Raw genomic sequence first — 10931 nt, forward strand, 5'->3', positions numbered from 1 at the left:
CGAGGACGGCCTCAACCGGGATATTGGGTTCATGTCACACTATTTGTAACTCCCACAGTTGCGTGGACCTGCAGAGTTTCACTGGCTGTCTTGTCTGGAGACAATACATATCTTTTTAGCCTGTCTTGATGCTCTCTCCACTCACATTGTTTCGTTTCTTAAAGACTTGATGAGTTGTAAGTATTCGCATTCCAACCATTATTCATGTAAATTGAGTCTGTGTCTTTATAAGCTCTGTTTGTGAACAGAATTCCCACTCACCTGAAGAAGGGGCTTAGAGCTCCGAAAGCTTGTGTGGCTTTTGCTACCAAATAAACCTGTTGGACTTTAACCTGGTGTTGTTAAACTTCTTACTGTGTTCACCCCAGTCCAACGCCAGCATCTCCACAACATAACAAATAATATGGCAGAACTTACAATAATTCCACCCACAAGGAATGAATGATGAGCGAAGCTTAACCAGCTAACGGCGGCCAATAACACTGATCCAATTGACTCTTTGATAGGGTGTTATTGGCAGTGGCTGCAGAAATAGTGGGCGCATTGGTCTATTTTTTCTGTAACCCTCGAAATCATGCGATTGTGTCAGAAGATTCGAAGTCAGATAACCTGACACCCTTGTGCAAAAGGCGAGAAAGGCAGACGGAAGGGACTTATAAGTCAGTTATTTGTTAAATATATTATCGGCAAGATACTGGCGTCAATAATGAAAGAGAAAATAGCTAATCATTTGCGAAAATTAAAGATAATAAAAGCGAGCCAACACAGTTATATGAAAAGTAAATCATGTGTGACAATTTTTTTCGAAATGTTTGAGGATGTAACCGAAATAATCGATAAAGGGAATGTGGTATCGTGTATTTGGATTTCTAAACGACATTTGAGAAGGTGTCAAACAAAAGGCTAGCGAGTGAAGTAAAATGCCATAGATTTGAAGGAAGTGTGTTAGACTGGATTGAAAATTGACTGTCAGACGGAAAAAACAAAACGCCGTGATAAATAAGTTATTTTCAGAGTGGAAATATATAACTTTTGGACCAGAACGGGGATCATCTCTTGACCAACAAATGCTCGCGATTTACTTTAATCAACAGAAGGGGGAACATAAGTTAAGTTTCCAAATTTTCTGTTGACATGAAGGTATGTGGAATGGCAGGTTGTGATGAGGATATTTTGATTCTGCAACGGAATACAGATAGACATCGTGACTGGGTGAAAACCCAACAACTGGAGTTCATGTGGGGACGTGTAAGCTCATGCACTTTTGGAGGAGGAGAATGAAAAGCGGGTTAATATCTAAATTTTGATTAAATGCAGGAGAATGAAATAGGGAAATATTTGGGTGTTCTCGCAATACGAATCACAAAAAGGTAGCAATAAGCGAAAAAGTCGTTAAAAAGGAAAACGACATTTTGACCATCTTTGGAATGCCAATATTGTATGAAAAAGAGAGATCTTGTTGCAATTGTATAGGGTTTTTGGTGAGGCCTCGCCTGGAAAACCGCGCATAGTTTTGTCCACTTTTCTTACAAAAGGCAGAGTAATATTTGATGTAGCCAAAATGTGATTCAGCAGTCTGATTCCAAGGATGAGGGAGCTGCCCTCTGTGGAAGACTAACGGTTCTACGTCTGTATTTGTTGAAATTCAGAAGAACGAGGGATAAACTTTTCAAACGTGTAAGATCCTGAGGTGGTTTCACAGGGGCGGCACGGTGGCAGAGAGTTAGCACTGCTGACTCACAACACCAGGAATCCAATTTCAATTCCCGGATGGGAGACTGTCTATGCGGAGTTTGCACATTCACCCCGTCTCTGCGTGGGTTTCCTCCGGGTGCTCCCGTTTCCTCCCACAGTCCAAAGATGTGTGGCTCAGCGTTTTTGGTCATGCTAAATTGACCCAAGTGTCAGGGGCATTAGCAGTGTATGGGGGGTTACGGGGATATGGCCTGGGTGGATTGTGTTTGGCGTAGACTCGATGAGTCGAGCGGCCTCCTTCTGCAGTGTGGACATTCCATGACTCTATTCGAGATGGGGAAATGTTTTTATGAGTGTCATAGTCTCGAACAACGGACATCGTTACAAGTTAAATGGCCAGTTATTTAAGATGGGGTGCATATATATTTATTCGGGCGGGTGGTGAATTTCTGGAATTTTCTGACCAATAGGTCGGATAATTAGAAATATCTAAAGTCGAGTTGGATACATATTTGTAAGATAAGTGAGTAGCGCGACATTGGAAACGGCACAGCAAATAATTTTAGGCCGTCTTAGTTCAGTCAATTCGTATTGAAATAAATGTAATTAAAAGGGTAACAAATGACAGGAGAGCTACAAGCCGTGGTTTCCTCCTTTTGCTCCATGTGGCAGGCTGGAGACAGTTCCAATCTCCTGGGTCAGCATGTGTGCAGGAACTGTCTCCAGCTACAGCTCCTGGAAGCTCGAGATTCAGAGCTGGAGCGGCGGCTGGAGACACTGTGGTGCATCCGCGAGTCAGGGAGTATTGTGGATCGTACTTTGAACGAGGTGGTCACGGTAGGCAGGAAGAGAACATAGAACATAGAACAGTACATCACAGAAAAGGCCTTTCAGCCCACGATGTTGTGCCGAGCTTTATCTGAAACCAAGATCAAGCTATCCCACTCCCTATCATCCTGGTGTGCTCCATATGCCTATCCAATAACCGCTTAAATGTTCCTAAAGTGTCTGACTCCACTATCACTGCCGGCAGTCCATTCCACACCCCAACCACTCTCTGCGTAAATAGCATACCTCTGATATCCTTCCTATATCTCACACCATGAACACTATAGTTATGCCCCCTTGTAATAGCTCCATCCAACCGAGGAAATAGTCTTTGAACGTTCACTCTATCTATCCCCTTCATCATTTTCTAAACCTCTATTAAGTCTCCCCTCAGCGTCCTCCACTTCAGAGAGAACAGCCCTAGCTCCCTCAACCTTTTCTCATAAGACCTACCCTCCAAACCAGGCAGCATCCTGGTAAATCTCCTCTGCACTCTTTCCAGCGCTTCCACATCCTTCTTATAGTGAGGTGACCAGAAGTGCACACAATATTCCGAATGTGGTCTCACCAAGGTCCTGTACAGTTGCAGCATAACCCCACGGCTCTTAAACTCCAACCCCCTGTTAATAAAAGCTAACACACTATAGGCCTTCTTCACACCTCTGTCCACGTGAGTGGCAACCTTTAGAGATCTGTGGATATGGACCCAAGATCTCTCTGTTCCTCCACAGTCTTCAGAACCCTACCTTTGACCCTGTAATCCACATTTAAATTAGTCCTACCAAAATGAATCACCTCACATTTATCAGGGTGAAACTCCATTTGCCATTTTTCAGCCCAGCTTTGCATCCTATCTATGTCTCTTTGCAGCCTACAACAGCCCTCCAGGTCATCCACTACTCCACCAATCTTGGTGACATCAGCAAATTTACTGATCCACCTGGATCAGTACTAGGCGGCACGGTAGCGCAGTGGTTAGCACTGCTGCTTCACAGCTCCAGGGACCTGTGTTCGATTCCCGGCTTGGGTCACTGTCTGTGTGGAGTTTGCACATTCTCCTCGTGTCTGCGTGGGCTTCCTCCGGGTGCTTCGGTTTCCTCCCACAGTCCACAGAAGTGCGGGTTAGGTTGATTGGCCATGCTAAAAATTGCCCTTAGTATCCTGAGATGCGTAGGTTGGAGGGATTAGTGGGTAGATATGGGGGTAGGGCCTGGGTGGGATTGTGGTCGGTGCAGACTCGATGGGCCGAATGGCCTCTTTCTGTACTGTAGGGTTTCTATGATTTCTATGATTTCACCCTTCAGCCCCTCCTCTCAGTAATAAAAATCTCAAAGAGCAGAGGACCGAGCACAGATCCCTGTGGCACTCCGCTAGCAACCTGCCTCCAGTCGGAAAATTTTCCATCCACCACCACCCTCTGTCTTCGATCAGATAGCCAGTTACCAATCCAATCTGCCAACTTTCCCTCTATCCCACACCTCCTTACTTTCATCATAAGCCGACCGTGAGGGACCTTGTCAAACGCCTTACTAAAATCCATGAATATGACATCAACTGCCCTACCTTCATCAACACACTTAGTTACCTCCTCAAAAAATTCAATCAAATTTGTGAGGCACGACTTGCCCATCACGAATCCGTGCTCACTATCCTGGATTAATCCGCATATTTCTAAATGGTCGTAAATCCCATCCCGACGGACCTTTTCCATCAATTTACCAACCACCAAAGTAAGACTAACCGGTCTATAATTACCAGGGTCATTTCTGTTCCCTTTCTTAAACAGAGGAACAACATTCGCCACTTTTCAGTAGTCTGGCACCATCCCCGTGGACAGTGAGGACCCAAAGATCAAAGCCAAAGGCTCTGCAATCTCATCCCTTGCCTCCCAAAGAATCCTAGGATATATTTCATCAGGCCCAGGGGACTTATCGACCTTCAGTTTATTCAAACCTGCCAGGACATCCTCCCTCCGAACATCTATTTCCTCCAGCCTATTAGCCTGTAACACCTTCTCTTCCTCAAAAACATGGCCCCTCTCCTTGGTGAACACTGAAGAAAAGTATTCATTCATCACCTCGCCTATCTCTACTGACTCCATACACAAGTTCCCACTACTATCCTTGACCGGCCCTAACCTCACATAAGAGGATCCGACCCGCCAAGGACTTCTTATGTCCCCACCTAGCTCTCCTAAGCCCCCTTTGCAACTCATTCCTTGCTAACTTGTAACCCTCAATCGAGCCATCTGAACCTTGTTGCCTCATCCCTACATAAGCTTCCCTCTTCCTTTTCACAAGACAATTCCACCTCTTTCGTGAACCATGGTTCCCTCACTCGGCCATTGGGTGACAACCAGACAGAGCAAGAGAGATAGGCAGGTAGTCCAGGAATCTCCTGTGGCCATTCCCCTGCAAAACAGATATACCGCTTTGGATATTGTTCAGGAGAGTGGCCTCTCTAGGGTGAGCAGCATCAGCCAAACACGCTGCACCACGTTTGGTTCTGATGAGAGGGGAGGGGCAAAAAGTGTGCAAGTGCAATAGATATATAGGATTCAATTTTGAGGGGAGTTTTCAGGCGTTTTTGTGGCTGCAAGCGAGATCCCAAGATGGCATATTGCCTCCAATGTGCTCGGGTCAAGGATGTCTCGAAACGGCTGGGGGACATTCTGAAGGGGGCGGGTGAACAGGCAGTGATCGCATTACACGTTGTTACAAACGACATAGTCTAAAAAGTGAGACCCTAATAGCAGAATACAAGGACAGGGAAGAAAGTTAAGAAATCGGACCTCAAAGGTCGTGATGTCCAGATTACGACCTGTGCCACGTACTTGTCAGAGTAGAGATGACAGGATATATTGGATAAATTCTTGGCTGAAGAGGTGATATCAGGGGGAGGGTTTCTGTTTCTTGAGGCATTGGGACCGGTTCTGGGGAGCAGGGACCTGTACAAATTGGACGGGTTACACCCGGGCAGGACTGGGACTGATGTCTTCGGGGGACTGTTTGCTAGCGCGCTTGGGGAGGGGTGAACGATCATGGGATGAGAACCTATGTAGAGATTCAAAGACCGAAGGCACAGTGACAGAAAAGTATGTAGAAACGGGAATAAGAAAAATCATAGAAAGAGAAATAAAAGGATAAAGTTCAAACCGGGTTATGGAGGAAACTACTGGGAGCAAGGCAAACAAGACAGGCTTAAATGTTCTTTACCTTAATGCGTGGAATGTTTGCAATAAAGTGGATGAACTAATCGCTCAGGTAGATATAAACGGGTATGATATAAATGGGATTATGGATACATGGGCTGCAGGGTGACAAGGGGTGGGAATCGAAGGTCCCAGGGTATTCAATATTTCGGAAGGAAAGGCATAAAGTAAAAGGTGGTGGAGTGAAATTGCTGATTAAAGAGGAAATTAACACAATAGTCAGAAAGGATATTAGCTCTGACAACTTGGAGTCTGTATTGATATAATCGAGAAATGTCAAGGAGCAAAATCTCAGTGGGTGACATACATAAGCACCGAAACAGCAATGGTGATGTTGGGAATGACATTAAACATAAAATTAGTGATGCATCTGATAAGGGAATATCGGGGATCATGGGTGATTTTAATCTTCACAGAGATTGGGCAAATCTAATTACCCACAATGCCGAAGAGGAGGAATTGTTGGAGTGTATAGGGGATAGTTTTATTGCCCAATATGTGGATAACCAATTGAGAGCAGGCCAACTTAGACTGCGTAATGTGTAATGAGAAGGGAATCGTTGCCAATCTGGCTGTACGAGACCCCTTGGAGATGGGTGACCATAACAGGATTTTTTTTTTATGAAGATGGAGAGTGAGGTACTTGGTTCGGAGACTAGGTTGCTGAATCTTCATGAAGGAAGCTAAAAGGATATGAGGCATGAGTTGGCCTTGATATATTGGGTAGAGTTAGCATAAGGGGTGCTAGCGGATAGACAATCGCAAACATTCAAGGAAAGCATGGTGGAATTGCAGCAAGTGATTATTCCTCACTGGAACAAAAACAAAATGTGTAAGACGGCCAATCCATGTTTTGCAAAGGTAGTTATTCAGAATATCCGATCTAAGGAAGGAGCATACAGATAGGCCAAGAAAAATAATAGGTCTGAGAATTGGGTGTAGTTTAGAATTCAGCAAAGAAGGCCCAAGAGATTGATTAAGACGGATTAAGTACAGTACGAAAATAAGCTTGCAGGCAACATAAAGACTGACACTAAGAGTTTCCATAGATACGTGAAGAGAAAGAGGTCGGTAAAGACAAACGTAGGTCTCGTATAGAAAGAAACGGGGGAATATATATTCGAGGACGCAGAAATAGCCGAGCAACAGATTACATACTTTGGTTCTGTCTTCACAAAAGAGAACACAAATAAAATGCCAGAAATGTTGGAGAACGCAAGATTTAGTGAGAGGGTAGAAGTGAGGGAGATCAATATTAGTAGAGAAATGGTGCTGGGAAAGGTGATGGAATTCAAGGTGGATAATCCCCCAGGGCCTAATTATCTACATCTCAGTGTATTTAAGCAAGTGGCTGGAGAAGTATTGCATGCATTGGTGGTCATCTTCCAGGATTCTATACACTCTCGAACTTTCCTGCAGGTTGGAGTATAGCAAATGTCACTCCAATATCAAAAAGTGAGGTAGAGGGAAAACAGGGAATTGTAGACCAGAAAGCTGAACATAGTTCCTGCGGAACATTCTCGAATCCATTATCAAGAGCTTTATTGCAGAGCATTTAGAAAGCATTGACAGGATCAGACAGAGTCAGCATGGATTTATGAAGGGGAAACCATGCTTGACAAGTCTGTTGGGATTCTTTGAAGATGTAACTAATAGAGATGACAAGAATGAATCGGTAGATGTGGTATATTTGGACTTTCAGAAAGCGTTTGACAACGTCCCAGACAAGAGATTTTGGCGCATAATTAAAGCGCATCGGATTGGAGGAAGTGCATTGAAGTGGATAGAAAACTGTTTGGTGGAGAGGAAACAAAGAGTAGGAATTATTGGGTGCTTTTCAAATTGGCAGGCAGTAACTAGTGGGGTGCCAGAGGGATCGGTGTTGAGACGCTAGCTATACAATTTATATATGTTAATGATTTGGATGAGGAAGCAACATTTAACATCTCAAAGTTTGCATATGATACCAAGTTGGGTGGGAGGATGAGCTGTGACAAGGATGCAGAGATCCGTCAGAATGATCTCGACTGGGGGTTAGTGGGCTAATCAATGGTAGATGCAGTATAATGTGGATAATTGTGAGGTTATTCACTTTGGAAGCAAAGACAAGAAGACAGATTACTACCTGAATGGCTGTAAATTGGGAGAGGGGAGTATGCATCGGGAAAGGCGTGTCCTTGTGCAGCAGTCACTGAAGGTAAGGATGCAGGTGCAGCAGATGGTGAAGAAGGAAAATGGCATGCTGGCCTTCATTGCGAGAAGATCGAGTACAGGAGCAGGGATATCTTGTTACAAATATACAGGGCCTTGGTGAGGGCATAACGAGAGTAATGTGTGAAGTTTTGGTCTGCCTTTCTGAGGAAGGCTGTTTTTGCTCTCAAGGGAATGCAGCGAAGATTTGCCAGGCTGATTCCTGGGGTTGCGGGGATGATATATAAGGCGAAGTTGACTCGGTTCGGATTGTTTTCGATGGAGTTCAGACGAATGAGCGGGGATCTCATAGAGACTTATAAAATTGGAACAGGTCTAGACAGGATAGCTGCAGGGAGTATGTTCCCGATGGTGGGGGAGTCACAGTCAAAGGATTCAGTGCAGACCATTTAGCACGAAGTGAGAGACATTTCTTCACCCAAAGAGTGGTGAGCTTGTGGAATTCATTATCACAGGATGTAGTTAATGCCAAAACATTGAATGCATTCAAGAGGCGGCTGGATGTAGCACTTCAGGCAAATGGGATCAAAGGTTATGGGGGAAAAGCAGGATTAGGCTATTGAGTTGGATGATCAGCCATGATCATAATCAATGGTGGAGCCTGCTCGAATGGGCAAATGGCCTCCACCTGCTCGTATCTTCTATATTTCAATGTTTATGTGTTTCTGTAAATGGCGGGGGCAGGCTTGGCGGGCGTGGTGGTCCACTTCTGCTTCTATTCCTTGCGTTCCTGCGTATTTTGGATTTAACTTGCAATACAGACCTATATGCTCCTTTGAAATTTGATTAAATGTGAAATGTGCGATGAACAATTTCTATATCAAATGTTGCTATCGGGCTTCTGATTTTCAACATAATTAATTACTTTTGTTTAACCTTAATAAAACAATGTAAGAACTATTGCAGAAACACAATGTTTCTGTTCTTGACATGAGCGAATGCATCAGCTTCAGCTCTGTCTCTGCCCCAGGCAAGTCCCGGAGCGTAGCTAGAACAGTTGAATCATACAATGTCTTTGCCGAAAGATATGTTCATTATTATTACGATCACGCACAATTCACTGGTGCCATTTTACCAGTTTTGATGTCTTTCTCATGTTACAAATCATATGTGTTCATCCAGAGCATATCCCAAATTGGAACATTTTTTTTCACACAGCACACATGAGTAATTTAGCACCTCTTGTTTAAACAGTGCAGTTTCCTTCCATGTATTTTTTTTCTCAAAGGCTCGACGTTCAGAGTTCCGGAACTTCTGCCAGCCCGCTGAAACCCATAGATGTCGGCAATGCACCTGTTGCGATCTCAAGGGCTTTCAAGATGTTTATTTGTAAACCGCTGGGCTGTGCACCTACGTCCTTGAGTCCAAGCAAAATGGATTCGGTTTGGCGAATTACCTTACGTCCTCGAGATCCCACCCTGAAACCCCTCCCATTTGACGAATCATTTTGCTGTCTACCCCAAAGGCATGTTTCCACTGACATTTTTATCTGCAGATACAAATGCGCACAACTTCGTCCTTTCCGTTTTTTGCAACGTTAAAGCGCTGTACAAATTCATGTTATAGTTTTATCAAAGAGGAATATCAGGAATATTATGGACTTAGTAATTCACTCAGATTGATTTATCGACAAAAAATCTTCATAGGTTAAATGGATTTTACATTTGTCTTGCAGTGCGGCACATCCTCATAAAATATGACGGTAAAGAAAATAGTCCATCAATCAGATGATACAAGGATATATGCGATTTCTATGTATGGGACAGTTTCACTCGCCTATTGCATAGTGACGTGTTAACAACAGAGCGACTCATTTTTGAATGGCAACTATTCATTTTTTAACAAGAAAATACATTATTTTCGCTCGCGAACTGACATCTCTGGTCTACCTAATAATTGATGCACGTTCTTTGAGCACTTGCCTGCTGCTTCACTTTCTTCCGCTGATTGGTTTGCGTGAAGATGGAAAATGGATTTTCTACATTAACTATCTTCGACACAATTTAGGTACGTTAAAATATTATTCTCTGGGACATTGGTGCTTTGAATCTATTGTTGTTAAAAGCATCACCTTACTCCTGAATTCGGCCAGAAAACTCATGCAAATCATTACCTACGCATTTCAACGGTGCAAACGCATTTATTTCCTTATCACCATTAAAGTTAGCCATTTTCATAAAATTCAAATGTTTTGTGCATATGCTGGAAACCTCAAATTAAAAGAAAGATTATCCAGAAAAATCTAAAAAAAATCAAGTCAGTGAGGCGGATGCTCTGCATATTTTCTGAATTATAGTGTCATAGACATATAGATCACGGAAACAGGTCCTTCGGCCTAACTCGTCCAAGCCGACAAAGTTTCCTAACCTGAACTGGTCACGTTGACCAACGTCTGGCCGCCTGGCACATCGCTTATCAAAGTCCTCCACTATAAAAAAGAACCTTCGACGACAACGCGAATGGGATGACAGGTTATGGAGAGAAAGCAAGATTAGGCTATTGCATTGGATGATCAGCCATCATCGTAATAAATGGCGCAGCAGGCTCGAAGTGCCAAATGGCCTCTTCCTGCTCCTATCTTCTATGTTTCTCTGTAACCCGTTGTCTCCGACCAGCATGCCAATTCTGCATTCATACGGCTTGTTCACTTTGGATCCTATGTGATCTAAGCTTAGTAACCAGTCTATAATCTTGTGCCTTGTCGACGGCCTTGTTACCGCTCACGCAGACAACGCCTACGACACTCTTCGAATTCACTTTGTTGCTCCCACCTTCAAAAAACACTATCAAATTTGGAAGACATCATTTCACAAGCATAAATCCGTGCTGACTATGAAAGCTTGATCACTCGTTCTTCGCTAATTAATATATATATGTAATGAAAATATATAATGTTCATGTCAACATATAATTACCAACACTATACCTATGAACCATTCCCATTATGTATCTGCCCAAATGTACTTAAATATTGCAGTTATACCGC

Source organism: Mustelus asterias, chromosome 8, assembly GCF_964213995.1.
Source record: "Mustelus asterias chromosome 8, sMusAst1.hap1.1, whole genome shotgun sequence".
Taxonomy (NCBI): Eukaryota; Metazoa; Chordata; class Chondrichthyes; order Carcharhiniformes; family Triakidae; genus Mustelus; species Mustelus asterias.